This window comes from Dendropsophus ebraccatus, chromosome 2 (assembly GCF_027789765.1).
Source record: "Dendropsophus ebraccatus isolate aDenEbr1 chromosome 2, aDenEbr1.pat, whole genome shotgun sequence".
Taxonomy (NCBI): domain Eukaryota; kingdom Metazoa; phylum Chordata; class Amphibia; order Anura; family Hylidae; genus Dendropsophus; species Dendropsophus ebraccatus.
In genome coordinates, this window is record NC_091455.1 from 179,402,111 (window position 1) to 179,420,423 (window position 18,313).

An 18,313-nucleotide genomic window follows, 5' to 3' on the forward strand; every position below is an offset into this window, starting at 1 on the left:
ACGCAGAATGAATTCATTTCTATAAGTCCCTGTCTACCAGTAAACATGGATTAATTGACCCATTTGGAATTATGACTATCGCTAAAGAAACATAACAATCACAAGTTTTCCATTGAAAGTAAAAGAGTAATCTTTATGGTTTAGAATGAACAAAGAAAAAAATAAACTATTGAATGTGCAATTGACTATTGTAATAAAGGGGTCTTCCAAGAAAGAACAAATACCTGACCTTTCCCTTTGGTCATGCACCTCCTCCCTCCGCATCTACACAAGGCATAACATTAGAAGTATCATTATTCCTGCAGTGTTTTTTTCAATGATAAATGTAACTTTTTCTTTGTGTAAAAAAAATGGATCTAAAGGACCAAACTTTATACATGTTCTTTAATGTATGCCAATTAAAACACCCCACAGGTCAAGCACAATTGACCTCTAATATATATAGATTGTTCTAACTCAATGTGGCCTACATTATACATGGTTAAGTAGTTTACAGCCAACCGCACCTACAGATTAGTGTTCAATTACTATGTCATTTCCTGTTGTATTCAATTTGATGTAATAGGAAATGATGGACAATTCGTACTTAAATCCCAGTGGAAACTGGCTAATACTAAGATAACCACAATCCAGTACTTGATCCCTAGAAATGCAAAACGTGTTCTTACTATGGCTATGCTGATATGGTATGCTGTAGTTTTAATCATTTAATAAGTACAATGAAAAGCAGTGTATATCTTACCCTAGAGCAGTAATAGTTTATTGGTTGTCGGGAGGGATCAGATTTGTTTCTCCCTGCTAATAAATCTTTGACCTGTTGTTGTTAGAGCAGATCCCAGCCTCCTTTTATACTTACAAATTACCCCGGGATACCTGCTGAGTTCCTGCCCAGAAGCGTCTGCTTAGCTCAGAATAATTCATTATCTGGTCAGGAATAACAGGGTAACTTCCCACTCTTAAGGGATCTGTAAATTGGTAACTTCCTTGCATAAATTATTTTATGATCTTAGAACAGCTTTACCCATCCTAGTGGTATTACTGGTCAAACTTCTTATGTGGACATATTCTCAGCTTCTGGGCCAATTGAAACCTTTACAAGTTGCCTACTAGTATGTATAGCCAGATCTGCAGCTTCGCCATTACACTTGTGTTACAGTTCTTCGAATAATACTGTTCCCGACCAAGAGTTGTACAGAGAAAAATCCTAATAGTCCATAGAGTTTTACTACTACTGAGGCCTGGTCTTTTTAAACTACCGTAAGCACTGACCTGGAACTGAATATGACTATGTAATGATCTATATTAAGTTAGATGTGAGAATTTAAAGGGGTCATCAAAGATTAGAAAAACATAGCTACTTTCCTGCAGTAACAACACCACTTATGTCCTTAGTTTGGGTGTGGTATTGCAGCTAACTTACATCAAAGTGACTGGAGCTGAGTTGTAACACCACACATAGCCTGAGGACAGGTGTGGTGCTGTTTTTGGAATAACCCCTACTTTTACTGTAATGGCGACATTAGTTGTCCACTTGTCACTGTTCACTTGTCTGGGAGTCACATACACATATAAAAAGTACATGGAAGGTTTTGTTAATAAGAATAGTTCACTGTACTTTTTCATACAATTGAAGCACCTCCATCCTGATATATAATGGCCAGTAGACTGCAACTTCAACATGCTCCACACCAATAGTTTGGAATTTGAAGTTCTGGTGGCTAAAGAAGTTGGATGCAGCCCTAGGGACCCCTGACTTCGGGATGCATGCAACTTTTTCTGCCACTAGTACTTCAAATTCCAAAGTATTGGTCTTGGGCATGTTCAAGTTGCACTCATCTCTACTGGCCAAGCATGTGCCAAACAGGCACTTTTTTGGAGTATATTTGGCTATTTATGTATCATCAGGTACATTGTTTTAAGATTTTTGCATTAATATACCAGCAGCGGTCTATTCCCAGGCACCGTCCCAGCCTGAAGCACTGGAGGTGGGCCCGCCAGGCTCCAGTGTGATGTTCTGCCCTTCCCTCAGTGACGCTGCTCCATTAGAATCAATGGAGCTGTGTCACAGAAGGGAGGGGTTTCGTAACACTGGTAGTGGGCGGGATTGTATCCAGTGCATTAGGCTGGGCCGGTGCCTGGGAATAGACTGGCGCCGTGGGCAGGCACTGGGCCGCGGTTCAGAAAAAGGCCTGCGACCCCAGCATCCCTTTGCTGGCGCCAGTCTATTGATGTAAAAATCTTAAAGTGATGATACATTTGCTTTAAAACCTATGGGGGACATTTATTAAGTACGGCGTTTTTTACGTCGCGCGTAAAAATGTCCCCGCAGCTCGGTAGCTCAGGGGATTTATATAGAGGCGCATTGCCTCTACATAAATCCCGATTTTACGGAGCGTCTCCATGTGAAATTTTAGAAACCTATGCCAGCTCAGAGCTGGCGTAGGTTTTAGTATAATTTTTTGTCGCGAAAATTTATAAATGCAGCAGACCCAGAATCCGTGCCACTGTCCCGCCCCCTCCACACCCCCTTCCTGCCCCACTGGCGAAGGTGGCGTAAAATGGCCAGATGCAAATATTTTATTAGCAAAATGGCCATTTACGAATAAATTAAGTTGCATCTGGACGTTTTACGCCAACAAATACAACTTTTTTGCTTGATAACTTTCCCCCAATGGGTTCACTAGACGTCAAGCTATTAATAGGCACACAAGATGTACATGACAAATGTGTACCACCAAAGCGTGGTATAAACTTGGCCCAAGGTATGCCCTACAAAACCAACAGAAGATATAAAATGAGAATATGTGTACATGTGAAAATGAACAATGATAACATGTATGCATTAAAGTGGTGAGACATCCAGATGTAAGACCATTGTATTTGGATTCATGGAAATGAAACATCATATACCAATCACTTCTCATTTCCTCTCCCTGGGATGTGTGAATATATAATAAATGTAACAACTGTTAATTGCAGTAAATGTATCTATGAAACATGAAAATCTGATTACAAATGTATTTAAATCTAATCAAGTTAATCATTTTATTACCTCCCCCCCCCAAAAAATTAAATTTTTTTTAATGTAATTTTTTTTTTTTTTTTAATAAGCAAATTCAAATTTCCAAATCAGCTGATATTTTCTTGTTTGCATTGTGAGATCTAAATATTATCCTTCTAAATATGTTTTCTTCCACGCCATTTCCATAATTAGATCAGGGGCAAAAAATGTTTCATCTATTTTTCCCTGCTCTATATTGAGTGTGTTTTTTTTTCTCCCTCTTTTCTCTCAGTTGTGGCAATGAGCAGTAATTGCAGTAGTCTAGACACAGAGACAGATGCAAAGTAGAGCGTTATTATACCGGACATTTGCCCTAGTACCATACCGTCTAATTGCCCAGAAAATATATTTCTCCATGAATTATTTGTAATTTGACTTTAAATGGACCAACTGTTGTATATTTATGCGAATTTTCCTTTTTTTTTTTAAATAAAAATAAAAAAAAAACACTCACTTGATATTTGATTTTATAATGCTATGTAATAAAATGTCACTTTTTAGAATGACAATAATTTTTTTTTTACTTAGCCTTTTTAGTCTTTGTAAGTATTTATTAAAAAGTTTTCCAGCACAGTTTCTTATTGTGCCAACTCTTTATTGGATGTGTCACATGGATAGAAAGCTGTTGGGTAATAAAGACTAAACTATAACATGAGGTGTGTCTGGGCACTTAGCTGAACCATTTGCTAGGTTCTCGGTTTATATCATGGGTCAGCAAAACTGAATGTCTTAGTCATTGTTCATTTACTAGCCTTTCTTCTTGCAGGAACTAAAGCAATCTAGCCAAAGTACAGTGCGGAATCTTAAGAGACGCTACCTACTTTTCTTCTCTAAAAATATCGCTGAAATAATTTAAACTGACAGTGCCTTTTAATCAAGTAAACACATTTTAACTAGTTTTTTCCCCAATCCTTCCATTCATGCCAACTATAGAAATTAGCCTTCACTCTTCCTTCACTTACACATGGATACACAGACTTGCATGAACACAAGAAAAAAATTCTTTTCTCCTGTCAGCATTCCTAACCAACAATAGTTAGATTAGTGAAAATGAGGGCCTCCGCAGAGAAAAGACATTCAGCCACAGAAGGCTCCCTGTAGGAACAGCTGGTAGGGGTTAATAGCCGCTGAACCTCACAGCCAGGGTCTTTTCTCTATTGTGTGTTCCACTCCTGGGAAGGAAGAAGACTTGTGACAGCCTCTGGGGTGTAAGGGATAAGGGGAATAGTAACAGGTCACAGAAGCTCTGCTCAAGGATATGGGCTACCTAAGGATGGCGTAAGAAAAGAAAACCGTCGACTTTATTTATGTATGGAAATCGTACCTGTTTATACAGTCCTTTTGCCAGTCTGAAGAAAAGCGCTACAGTATTCACCACTTTGGCCAATAGCATTTTAATTCATGTTACGGCTTTACGAGAACAATTGGCGCTGGGGTGTTAAATGAATTATTCACACCCCGTAAAATGGGGGCAATTCAAGTGACGGAGGTCCTTAAGTTAGTCAAGCACATGCTGTCTACCTAGAATGCAATTTGTTTTGTTATGGCTGCTTTTCACTATTTCAACTTTTTTGTTCATAAAATTAAAAAATAAAAAAAGTTGGAAAAAAAAGATGGAGTCCCCAAAAAAAAAAAAAAATCGATAAGCAGTTCAAAGAAAGTGTGGAGTCTAAAGGGAAGACTAAGGGGAGGATCGAATTCTTTTCAAGACCTGTGAACCGTTCCCTGCGTGAATATTACATGATCTCCTTTACTGCTGTGAACATTGGCCAGGTTAGGTCACCTCCGACGGGTTATAAAATCCACATATAAATATAAAATGATCAAGGGGGATGTCACTGAATAAAACAAGTTTTTAAAGTAACAAAAGCCACCTTCTACCGGCAGAAACCGCCGCCGCCGGTTGCTGTCATCCAAGTTGCACAATGTTCAATGCAATCCTAGAGAACGGGTTAAGCTTTCTGACTTTCTGGTTACAGTGAAATTATGACAGAAAGAAAATTGTTCCATTTTAGCATGAAAATGCTTGTACAAATACTGTCGTTCCTTCCTTCTTGCTTTCTTTATAATGCTTCAACGATAGCTAAAATGACAGACATTTGACAGGTATCTGTAAGCATACAACCCAGGCAGCTCATTAAAGTTTTTATTCCTATGCATTGCCTTTCACAAAGGCAAAAACCCATTAGCATTGACTGTTTTGCAGATTAGAAGAATTAAGGGCTTCAAATGTTGGCTTATACCAAGCAATGTCATTTGTGAAGTGATGTTTGCTTTATTATTTCCCGTACTCTCCCTCTGAAACCAGCCTGACATGACTCTAGCTCAACATAGGGCGTAATGTGCAAACCAAAAAGACTGGCTCATCGATGAAAAGAAACACATTTCCTTTTATACATGACTGGAATGGCAAAGAGGGGAGACTTTACATGTACTCTTTAGGCTCATTAGACTACTGATTATAATAGTTCTCCGATGTAATCTTTAATCGACTTTGACACTAGATTTGCCCCGTTACAAATCCTGTCATGCAAATTAAGTCATTTGTGTTGTTTGATATGGAAAGATCTGCTATGAAATGAAAGATTAGTTCACAGATGAGGCACCAGAGACTGCTGCCCTTATGCACCATGCAACTGATTACAAGGATGAGATCATCTATTTTTACACTGCCGCTAACATTTATTTTTACACTGCCGCTAACATTTAAGGAAACAGTATTAACCATGTCAGCTCCGGAGATTTCTGGGGAATTTATCATACATGTCCGAGCTCCAGGCCGGTCTAAGTCACTTGCTAAAATAATGTTCTATGAAATACATCAAATGGAACTATATCAAGCATAGTAGTAGATTCAAATCAAAAACTCGGCCTTCAGGAAGTAACTATTATCTCTATGGAAAGTGGAAAATTTTAAAGCTTTGGCTTTTTCTTAGCGTTGACCAAGGGCACAAACGTGTTTCTGTTACCTGTGTTTTAGAGTCAATTCTTAATCAGTGTATTTTACAATGAACCATAGTGATGTTTTCTATCGTAAACAGTTCTGTCGTAACAGTATGTTCATGTATGATTCCTGCTCTAATAGTAAAAAGAGTAAATGGATTTTTGTAAAACATGAGATTTAAAGGGTTGCAAGGATTTGGTTTAGGCACACTTCATACGTGTTTCTAATGTATAGATAACAAAACTGCAGTTTTGAGTTCCCAAAGATCAGAAATCAGATTTAGTGAAATAAATGGGCGTTATCTATTAGGCTATGTTCACACTGCGTAAGTTCCGCAGAAATCACAGCTGTTGTTACAACGGCCGTGATTTCGGTGGTATTTATGTAGTGCTGCAGGCTGAGGAAATCCTGGCCGGATCGTATACCCATAGTATACTCTCTGTCCGGGATCCCTAGCGGCACCGTAGAAAACTGACATGTCAGTTTTCTGCGGCCACTATTCACTGCATAAAACCCTGTCAGTTTACACAATGCTGTGGGGAGTTCTGATGCTGGATGATATTTTCTGAGACCGGCCGTTCCGTGACCCTGTCAGGTCACGGAATGGCTGGTCTCATACTATGCGTGAACATAGCCTTATTCTGCATGTTCCTTTCATCTAAGGTTGGAAAAAAGGAAAACCACTATAAAAACTGCAACCATGACTATAAAGTCATCATCTTCTTTGATGTTGTTCAGTTCTAAATAATAAGAAAACAGACTCTACTGCATATTGCTTTTGGGTTTGGCAGGTGAATGTGCCCCCTTAGCCAATCAGCGGCCGCAGCTGTGTTCCGTCTCAGCCTCTGGTTGGCTAAGCAGGCATAACAACGTGAGTAGAATGAGTACATGTTTTTTTTATCACCACCTGCCTAAGCAAAATTCTAAAAAAAAGTGTTCCCTAGATGACTCCTTTAAAACACTTTTCTTTGCCTGCTTTCTGCAATAGAAACTTCCAGCTATGTTCTGTCTGGTCTGGCCAAGCTAAGAACAACACATAAACTATACGTGGTCTTATACACTATATTCCAGACATCCCCATAAACATGCATGCCGGACCAAGCATGCATATTTATTTTATTAGGGAAGATGAAAAACCTAACCTGTGGCAGCAGCTTAATCCCCTTTAGAGCAAAAGATTTAGCAAGATGAAACATTCATGTCTCATTATCCATAAGGTAAGTACATTTAATATCACACATATGTTGTGCTATAAATAATCAACCTGGTAGAGAGTGATGTCCATTAACCATACTTTTGAGTTCTACAAAAAGCAATAAATGTGCCCAATGAAGTCTCTCTTAGACTATGTTTATCACATAGAAATGAATAGGACTGGTGTCGACATGTTGAGGTATACATCGGCATTCCACTCTCCTGGGTGGTATCAAGTGTGAACTTACCCTTACCATCTGCCATTATAATAAAGTCAGGATCAGAGGCGTTGCTAGGGTCCTAAAACATCCGGGGCCCGGGCCCTCTGAGTGCCGTCATAAGCAGTTAGCGAAGGAACCCAGTGCAGAAGCTAGTAACCCCAATGACTGCTTTATTAGTCCTCCCCTATTGCTTTCACTCCTAATAACTGCGGCTAAGCAGACACAGACAGCTTCTTCACAGCTACCTCTTTACACACAGCCTCTGGGGGTCTGCCCTAGCTCCTATCCTCTAGGCCAGTGTTTCCCAACCTTTTCAACCTCAGGGAACTCCTACCAGATCACGTTCTACAAAATGCAAAAACCTTATTCAGTGACTCACAGGTGACTTCTTCTTTGATCTGAGTTTTTCTTTCCCTTTTCCTCTCCATCTGGCCCAGACCTCCATGATGATTTCTTTCAGTTGCAATTCATCTCTTTAGAACCTGCCAGACAAACATTTTAGGCTCCGAACTTTTCCTTCAATTTCCTTCCCTTTTCCCCTCCTATAGGCTCCTATACAGTAGTAATTCCACTACCTGGTGTCAGTGAGTAGGTAGGTAAGTGTGTTGCCCCCTGTATGTAGGATACTCTGCTGTGCCCCCAAATAGTAATAATGTCCAGTGTTGTGCCCCATAGTAATAATGCCTCCTGCTGTATTACCCCACATTGTAAAATGTCCCCCTGCTGTGTACCCTTATATAGTAATAATACCCCCTGCTGGGCCCTATATAATAATAATGCCCCCTACTGTACACTCCATATAGTAATAATGCACCCTCTGCTGTGCCTCCTATATAGTAATAATGCCTCCTGCTGTACCCTCCATATAGTAATACCCCTCTGCTCTGCCTCCTATATAGTAATAATGCGCCTGCTGTACATACCATAGTAATAAAGTTCCCATTCTGCCTGCAATTAACCCGACCGCCATCCCCAAACACACTACCCCACCTGACCCCTTCCCCCAACACACACTACCCCACCTCATCCCCTCCACCCACACACACTACCCCACCTGACCCCCTCTCTTCCCCATGTCTTTCCTCCATGCTTCTCCCCCCCATACTTCTCCCCCCTGCTTCTCTCCCCCCTGCTTCTCTCCCCCATACTTCTTCCCCCTGCTTCCCTCCCCCATACTTCTCCCTCCTGCTTCTCTCCCCAATACTTCTCTTCCCGATGCTTCTCTTCCCTGCTTCTCTTCCCTGCTTCTCTCCCCCATACTTCTCCCCTGTGCTTGTCTCCCCTGCTTCTCTCCCCCATACTTCTCCCCCCTGCTTCTACTCCCCCTGCTTCTCTCCCCCATACTTCTCCTCTGTGCTTCTCTCCCCCACACTTCTCCCCCTTGCTTCTCTCCCCTGCTTCTCTTCACTGTGCTTCTCTCCCCCATACTTCTCCTCTGTGCTTCTCTCCCCCATACTTCTCCCCCCTGTGCTTCTCCTCCCATGCTTCTCTCCCCCATGCTTCTCTTCCCATGCTTCTCTCCCCTGTGCTTCTCTCCCCCCTGCTTCTCCCCCCATGCTTCTCTCCCCCCTGCTTCTCTCCCCTATACTTCTCCCCTGCTTCTCTCCCCCATACTTCTCCCCCATGCTTCTCTCCCCCATACTTCTCCCCCCGCTTCTCTCTCCCATATTTCTCCCCCCTATACTTCTCGTCCCCTGCTTCTCTCCCCCATACTTCTCCCCCTGTGCTTCTCTCCCCCATACATCTCCTCCCATGCTTCTCTCCCCCATGCTTCTCCTCCCATGCTTCTCTCCCCTGTGCTTCTCTCCCCTGTACTTCTCTCCCCCCTGCTTCTCCTCCCATGCTTCTTCCCCCCGTGCTTCTCTCCTTCCCCATGCTTCTCTCCCCCATATGCTTCTCTCCTCCATGCTTCTCCTCCCATGCTTCTCTCCCCTGTGCTTCTCTCCCCCCTGCTTCTCTCCCCCATACTTTTCCCTCCGTGCTTCTCTCCCCCCGTGCTTCTCTCCCCCATACTTCTCCTCCCATGCTTCTCTCCCCTGCTTCTCTCCCCCATGCTTCTCCTCCCATGCTTCTCTCCCCTGCTTCTCTCCCCCCTGCTTCTCATCCCACGCGTCTCTCCCCTGCTTCTCTCCCCTGTGCTTCTCTCCATCCTGCTTCTCCTCCCATGCTTCTCTCCCCCCATGCTTCTCTCCCCCCATGCTTCTCCCCCCCGTATGCTTCTCTCCCCCGTGCTTCTCCCCCCATGTTTCTCTCCCCTGTGCTTCTCTCATCCATACTTCTCCTCCCATGCTTCTCTCCCCACTGCTTCTCATCCCACGCTTCTCTCCCCCCGAGCTTCTCTCCCCCCATGCTTCTCTCCATCCGTGCTTCTCTCCCCCACATGCTTCTCTCCTCCCATGCTTCTCTCCCCCATACTTCTCCCATGCTTCTCTCCCCCATACTTCTTCCCTGTGCTTCTCTACCCCATATGCTTCTCCCCCGTGCTTCTCTCCCCCCATGTTTCTCTCCCCCATACTTCTCTCCCCCCTGCTTCTACTCTCCCCATACTTCTCTCCCCCATATGCTTCTCCCCCCGTGCTTCTCCTCCCATGCTTCTCTCCCCCCATACTTCCTTCCCCCAAGCTTCTCTCCCCCATGCTTCTCTCCCCCAATGCTTCTCCCCCCCGTGCTTCTCTCCCCCGTGCTTCTCCTCCCATGCTTCTCCTCCCATGCTTCTCTCCCCCGATACTTCTCTCCCTACATTCTTCTCTCCTCCCATGCTTCTCTCCCCCTATGCTTCTCTTCCCCCAAGCTTCTCTCCCCCCTTGCTTCTCTCCCTCATACTTCTCCCCCCTTGCTTCTCTCCCCCATGCCTCCTCACGTCCACGGTCCACCAAGCTTCACCTACTGCCTGCCCGTAGCGCCCGCCGGACGTGCTGCTCCAATCCAATCAGAGGAGACTGAAAGCATGGGAGCGTGGGGCCGCTGTGGCGGGCCGTGGTGCACGCATCCAATTAGTGCGTGCGCCACAGCCCGCCGCAGCGGCTCCACGCTCCCGGTCTCCGCTTATTGGATTGGAGCAGCACGTCCGGCGGGCGCTACAGGTGGGCAGTAGGTGAGACGAGCAGCTGCCGGGATCTGCGGGCCAGATGCGGCCATCAAAAGAGCCGCATCTGGCTCACAAGACCGGGGCTGAAGAGATCCGGGGCAGCAGGCATTTCATTCGAGGCATGAGCCCCGAATAAAACTGCCTAGCGACGCCACTGGTCAGGATACCCCCATAAAGGGGTATTCCAGTATGAATAAATTGTATTTAAATAAAACGATCATCCCATGATCTATACCTTACTAATATAGTGGTATTACTAATATTACTGGCTTTAGCATGCTTCACCACTGAAAGGAAATCGAAAATAAAAGAAGTACAAAAAATGTAGTGTAACCTGCCCCCCTCCATCTCTCTTCATAGGCAATGCATCATCCTCTGATGTCACAGAAGGCTTGGCTGGATGTTGTCTCTAAGCTCTAGACCCACCCCCAAGGGATGTCACTATCTCTGACTAGGCCATACAGCCAGAATCAGCATCTGCCTGTCATTTACACAGATAGAGGTAGAGGAACAGATGATAAAAGCAGCAGATGCTCTACCACCATCACTGATAGTTTGCAGTGAAATTAGATGTTTTGCAACAGTTTTAGGCAGGGAACTGGCAGGAGTGCTGTGGGAGGGGAGTACACAGGGTGGGAGGACTGTGAAGAAAAGCTGAGGGAAAGCAATGTATTTTACAATGTATTGTAGTAATAATCACTAGTACTAGATTTTGGTAGTTTCAGAACTAAACCATTCTGTAGACTGATAATCTTATTTAGTTTGCTTTTGTAGGTTTTTCTTCTTACTCATTTCATACAATTAAACCAAAAAATCTTTTGCTAGGCAACAAATCAAACAGAGTATTATATTCCCCATATAGAAGAAACATCTGAGCCAGCTTTACAAACAATTAATAAAGTTTATTGATACAATTATGAAAAAAAAACATGATTAACAAGACAAAAATTCATAAAATCTTTTTAATACCACAAGGAGGACAACACAAAATAAACAGCACAACAAAGGGACAAAACTTTACAGAATTGTATTAATAAACTTTATTAATTGTTTGTAAAGCTGGCTCAGACGTTTCTTCTATATGGGGAATATTCTTTTTTTTTGGTTCATTTCATATAAGCAGCAAAACATTTACTCTAATCATTCTGGCAAAAATTCACATAATCATTGCCCTGTTTCCAAACACCTTGGCCATGGCCACATCACATGCTCCATCAGCCTTCTATAGCCACATCCCTGACTGTGTGGTGCTGTATAGGAATTACAACATGGTTTAAACTGCACATTAGCGTTGCCACTATACTCCTTAGTATACCCCCCAGATTTACCTGCAATAACACAATTCCATTGACAAACAAACTGATTTTAGTTGTAATCAATCAGCATGTGTTGACCTATCAGCGTGGTTTCAGCTGCACCTCATCCGCATCTGTAGTCAAGAGGCTCCTTAGCTCACTACTGGCTCCATTAAATGGTGTAGTAAAACCAAGATGAAAGCAGACGCAGAACTTACTATGGACACTTTGCTAAACATTATAGTTTTTCTATAAAAATAAGGTCTTATCTGATTTTCTAAGTGTTCACTGCCAGGCTGCCTCAGATAAAGTGATACAATGAATGTGGTGTAGAGCTCTGTGTACAATGTGTCTGAGCCTTCTTTTCCATGCCTAATGGCCCTATTTCACGGGTCGTTTAGAGGAGCAAACGAGCGCTCTCAGCGCTCGTTTGCTCCTCATTCCCCGCTTGCTGCCGCCGCTATTCAACGCGGCTGCAGCGAGCGGGTGAGTGCAGGAGGGGCGGTGGGGAGCTGCGGGGGGGCTGGCCGGGTGATTGCTGATCGTCCGGGCAGCCCATAGGATACAGAAGCGTCTGCTGCCGACGCTCCTATTCCACGGAGCGACGGCAGCAGATTGTTGCTGTATCAGTCGCTTGTTTTTCAACATGTTGAAAAACAAGCGACTGCAACGATCAGCCGATATGAACGATGTCTGCTGATCGTTGCACTCTATTCCATGGGACGATTATTGTCCGTAGCGGCCGATATCGGCTGAATATGGGCGATAGTCGTTCCGTGGAATAGGGCCTTAAATATCTACTGGAAGCCTATGGTGTTTGCTGCTGTATATGTATATGTCACCCATACCCATATGTCAACCCATTTGGGTTCACATGTAACAGATCGCAGTAGATTTTACACTGCGAGTTCCTGGTACTGTCATTTTCATTCCGCTGCGAGTATGTGAAGCCTCATGCCCCTTAACCCGCTGTGGGACGGTGAATATTTTACTCCCCGATATCTCACACAGCCAGTCAGTGGCTGCGGTGGGACAGCACACTGATGAGGCTTTACATACTGGCAGCGGAATGAAAAATCCACTGCGAGTATGTAAACCTATACAAAACGACAGAACCAGGAATTGCAGCGGATTTCGCTGCGGAACTCACAGCGTGAAATCTGCTTTGATCCAGTACATGTGAACGGACCCTTATAGTGAAAAAAAAAAAATAAAAATTAACTCTCATGCAGTCTGCACAGAGCTTACATCAGGCAAATAAAGGGCAGATAGAAAATTAAGATGGCAGTGAACAAGCATTCTCATGATGAATGGACAAACTAACTTGTATGGGGTGGGGGGTTAAAGGGGTCATCCTAGCTTACAAAAGCATGGATGCTTTCTTCCAGAAACAGATCATCTTCGGTCCTCAGTTTGGGTGTGGTTTTGCAGCTTAGATCCATTGAAGTGAATAGTACTAAATTGCATTACCACACACCCATTTTAAGGACAGGGGTGGTGCTGTTTTTTTTTTTTTTTTTTACTAATTCTAGATAAACCCCTTAAAAGTTATACGGTATACACCCTCTATACTGTAGAGTTATACAGTAGCTAATTGCTTCCAAGGCATCTGAGTGGCGATTTTTTGAAGCTGCAGGAAGGGATGGAGCATTCTGTTGTAGAGGTTCATCAGCTTTCCCAACTTGTCCCATCCTATTTTGTTTTGTTTAGTAGTATGAGTTCTATCTTTATAGTTTTGATGTGTGTTTGTCAATGTAGTCATCTGAAAGCAGTAATGGTGGTGGGAAAGGGTGCTACCGCTACGCTAAGGCTGCTACGAGCCGCGCTGCATCAAAGCTGACATTGCCTGCAGCGCCCAGCGGCTGAGTAAGCTTCCCAGGTGCTGCAGTTGTTTGAGGTCTGCTCAGAAGTGGGGGTGTCCCAGGGATTCCCGGGCAGTGCAGGTACCAGGGAGCTCAGTGTCCACCAGGGCTGGTACTTTCAGCACAGGGAGTGTCTCTAACACGTGCTCCCTGTGCCGTCCGCCGATGCACACTGAGCCTGGTACCTACACTGCCCGGGAATCCCTCGGACACCCCCAGGAAGCCGTGGATCAGCAAGGTAAGAGGGGACATGTGATCTGTGATGGGGGAGCGAGTTATTAGGTGAGTTGCATTTTTAATTCCCTTCTTTTTATCTGCTTTGCAGAAGGGGCCATCTTCAGAGGGGCAACATAAGGGGGACAACAGGGGGAGGGGCATCTGTAAGGGGGGAAAGCATAAGGAAGGCATCCATATGGGGAAAAGAGGGGTACAATCTATAAGGAAGATAACAAAGGGGCGTAACACGGGGGGTGTATACAATAGGGGATGCACAGTGGGGGGCATTACTATAGCGGACTACACAGAGGGGCTATCTATAAGGGAGGCTACAGACACGAGGGCCATATACTATAGGGTATGCACAGAGGATGTCATCTACTATAAAGGGAGGGGGGGCTCTCAAGGGGATGCACATGGGCCCATCTATATGAGGGGGGGCTCTCAAGGGGATGCACATGGGCCCATCTATATGGAAGACTGAACAAGGAACCATCTATAAGGTGGCTACACAGAGTAAGCACATACTATAAGGGGGATTACATAGTGTCAGGGCTACCCACTAAATCAGGGCGTAAAGGGGACAATACAGATGTGCAGTGTGTAGAGAGATGAGGATGAAGTTCTCATAATGGCCCAGAGCAGATGAAGAAGAAACTGAAAATGAAACAACTCTGATCAGAGAAGACGTCCCCTATGAATAACTTGAAACTGCACTGTAATTTATATGAAGTACAGAACCTGTGTAGAGCTGGGTGTGTTGATGGCGTAGTGGTCAGTCGAGGGGGGGGGGCACAATCAAACGTTTGCTATGAGGCCCAGCCATTTCTAGGTACGTCCCTGAACTCCAATGAAAACACATTACAGCCATGTGTATACTGTGTGTATCCACTCTGGACGGAATTCTATAGAAAACTATGTTATTTAATTTTTCACTAAATAGCAGCCATTGTTGCAATTCTGCAATATTGGCCGTTAGTGAGAAAATACATTGGAGGAGATTTATCAAACATGGTGTAAAGTGAAACTGGTTTAGTTGCCCCTAGCAACCAATCAGATTTTACTTTTCATTCCTCACAGACTCTTTGGAAAATGAAAGGTGGAATCTGATTGGTTGCTAGGGGCAACTGAGCCAGTTTTACTGTACACCATGTTTGATAAATCTCCCCATTGTGTATAAGCAAAGTGCACCTCACCTGACAAAGGGGATGGTCTTATATTAAACGCTATATGGCATGAAGAGGATAAGAAGCTTTACATAAATTGTGATACTGTACATCCCAGATGCACCAAAATGTTGGCACATTGCTTCGGCCTATAGTAAGCCAAAATAAAATTGGTCTATATAACAGAAGGGGAAACTAGACAGTCTACATGTGTGCCAGATATATTAATCAGCCTGAGCGACTGCGATAAATCTGGCACATCAGACGATTGTCCATCTCAGTTTGCACTTACACTTACACAGTATTAGTAAATCTGGAGTACTGTCACAATGAATTAGCGCCTTCAGATCTCCATTTTTCTTTGTTCATAACAATGAGTCACATAGTGGGATGCCTTAAAGGACAAGTGCCATGAAAAACTTTTCCCCAGTAATTGAAGCACATTACAAAGTTATATAACTGTGTAATATGCTTCAATCACCTATCTGCCTCCTTTCCCTGTCTTTTCCCCCCTCCACCCCCCACCAGGAAGTGTCCTGACTCACACAGACCTGATTACTGTCGTCACCGTCACCAAGCTCTTCTCTCAGCTCCTTCTCCTGTTACACTAGCCTCCCCCCTCCCCTGCCTTGTCAGGTGACAGGCTTGCTCAGCTCCCATTGGCTGAACAACTGCAAGCCATCACTTGTCACATCTCACATGCTTATCTTCCCTCTGACTGACTCTGGCAGATAGGCAGCTCCCCCCTCCCCTCATACCCTCTCTCCTGCTGCCGTGGACTCAGTGAGGGAGTCATGTCACTAGAGAAGATAAGCTGAGCAAGCAGAGTCACCTGACAAGGAGGGGGAGGGGGAGGCTGGTGTAACAGGACCTAGAGCAGCCCTCCTGCTGATGACTCATCCTCACAAGAAGGAGCTGCCTGGTGACGGTGACGACAGTAATTAGGTCTGTGTGAGATAGGACACTTCCTGGTGGGGGGTGGAGGGGGGAAAGACAGGGAGGGGAGGCAGATAGGTGATTGAAGTATATTACAGAGTTATATAACTTTGTAATGTGCTTCAATTACTGGGAAAAAGTTTTTCATGGCACTTGTCCTTTAATATTTCCTGAGCCAAGTTATAAGCGAAAGATCTCCCAATGCTGCCCAATTCCTTTGTTTTTAGGGAGATAAGCTGACTGTCAGGAATCTGCACTAGCCTGGTGTGAACTGGACCTGTTTTTGCCTTTAGTTTGACACACCCGCATTTCTCAGTCTGCAAGGGTTACACTGCTCACTACTGGCCTTGATTGTTGCAGCTGAGCGGTGTTCCTTGACTGACAGTTTCCTCTGCCTCTCTGAAGCCTGGGTGATCAGAGCGCCGGTCCAATCAGGATCCGGATCGGGCTCTTGGTTAGCATAAAACAGAGCTGAGGCAGAGTCCCAGTGCTGGCTAATTAGGTTTACTCCTTGTCCCAGCTTCCCCGTGTCTTTCCTGCTATTCCCATCCTAACTCCCGCTGTTTGCTCGACTGTGTTACCTGACCCCCTGGCTTTTGACTTCCCGATTGTATTGCTGACTTTGTACTGCGTTGCTCGTGTGGTTTTGATTTGGCTTGTTCACCATTCTCTATTGTGTTTGTCTGTCTGTCCTGTTTTGTGTGCCACATATACAGCGTAGGGAACGTCTTCGTGGTTGTCCGCAACCACCTAGGGTCGACTGAGGCAAGTAGGTAGGAACAGTGGGTGGGTTCAGACTCAGGTCCCACTGTCTGGTTGTGTCCGTACCTCCCTGTCCTGACACTAGAGGAGTCTGGCAGCGTTCAGAACACATGAATGTTCGGCCAACCATCTAAAATAAAAATAAAATAAAATAGACTAATAGAATAGACTAAAATCCAAAATAAAATAGACTAGATCTGAGAATCTATTTTTTTGTAGTCTTATTAATGATAAAACTTTCTGTAACCACTATAACTAAATGAATATAATATACTAAATACACTGTACCAGAGGGTGAACTAGGCTGGCTCTCTGCCGGCTTCTACTTGCCCCATTCTGCTTGATTGACAGGCTTCTTCTGATCGGTGCATAGGGCAAGATGTGACAAGTACAGTGGAGTGTAGAGTAGCCAGTGGGGTACAGGCCTCCTAGACCTATTGTCCTCTGTCTAAGTTATCAAAATATTAATTTATTTGAAATACCACATTACATTGTAATGAGGGAGCCCATACCAGTTTCCCCTTACCAGTTTCATTCTGTGCAGGCTTCAGGGGGGCATAGAACACCTAACAGGTTCCCTTTAAATGGAAATGCTCTGGCATCAATGCCAGTTATCAGGTATACACTTATGTGTTTGGATCTGTCTCCTTTGAATTGTCTTTTCATTCATCTTATTGTACTGTATGTCCAGCTTTTCTTCACCACAGTCACTGAACTTTGCAGCTATACCTCCTACCATATTATAACCATATTATTTAGATTCAACATTATCCAGGGAGTCCTGGGGCTGCCTAAGTACCATGCCTGAAACTAAAGTCATGGAGAATTAGGGTAGAATTATTGAATGGATTGCTGCTGATAGGGGCACCAATCAACTAGATAGGTGGTCGTTTAACAAACCTATTTCATGGCTTGGTTACCTGGTGGGCGGAGCTGCATAAACAATCACTGGATCATTTGTTCAGCCCTTTGCTTTCATCATTTGTTGGTTGCACATCTCCTATAACACAGGGTTATATTGGGGCAAGGAACAATATATAACCTGTCAAAACAAAGTGATTAGCAAACAAATGAGTGTGTGATTGTTTGTCGGCTGATCAGAGGGTCAATGACACAGGACGATATAAGCCTGTTTGGCCAATAATTGCCTAATGTAATAGGGCCCTAACCCAGAAAACAGACCATTACATGTTCTACAGTTAATATTATTGTCTTCTTCAAGGCTTTTCACACAGTCATTCTTATATTGCCTCATAAATTGCCTCACTGCTACTATACAGCACATACATTTCATATAGTCCTGCTAACTAGGTAGCGATTCATAGAACATAAAAAGGTTACTGGTCAGGCTGGAAATTAGCTTTTTACATGAAAAAGTTTATACTTACCTATTGTCCCCTGGTGTCTTGCAGCCTTTTGGCCATGTTACCTGCTCACTGCTTACGCTTCTGACTCTGTGTCTGTAGTGACAGGCTGCTCAGCCAATCCCAAGGTGAGACGGGGCAGCATCGTTGCCAATGATTGGCTGATTGGCCTTCACTGAAGAGACAGGCCAGAATTATCAGCAG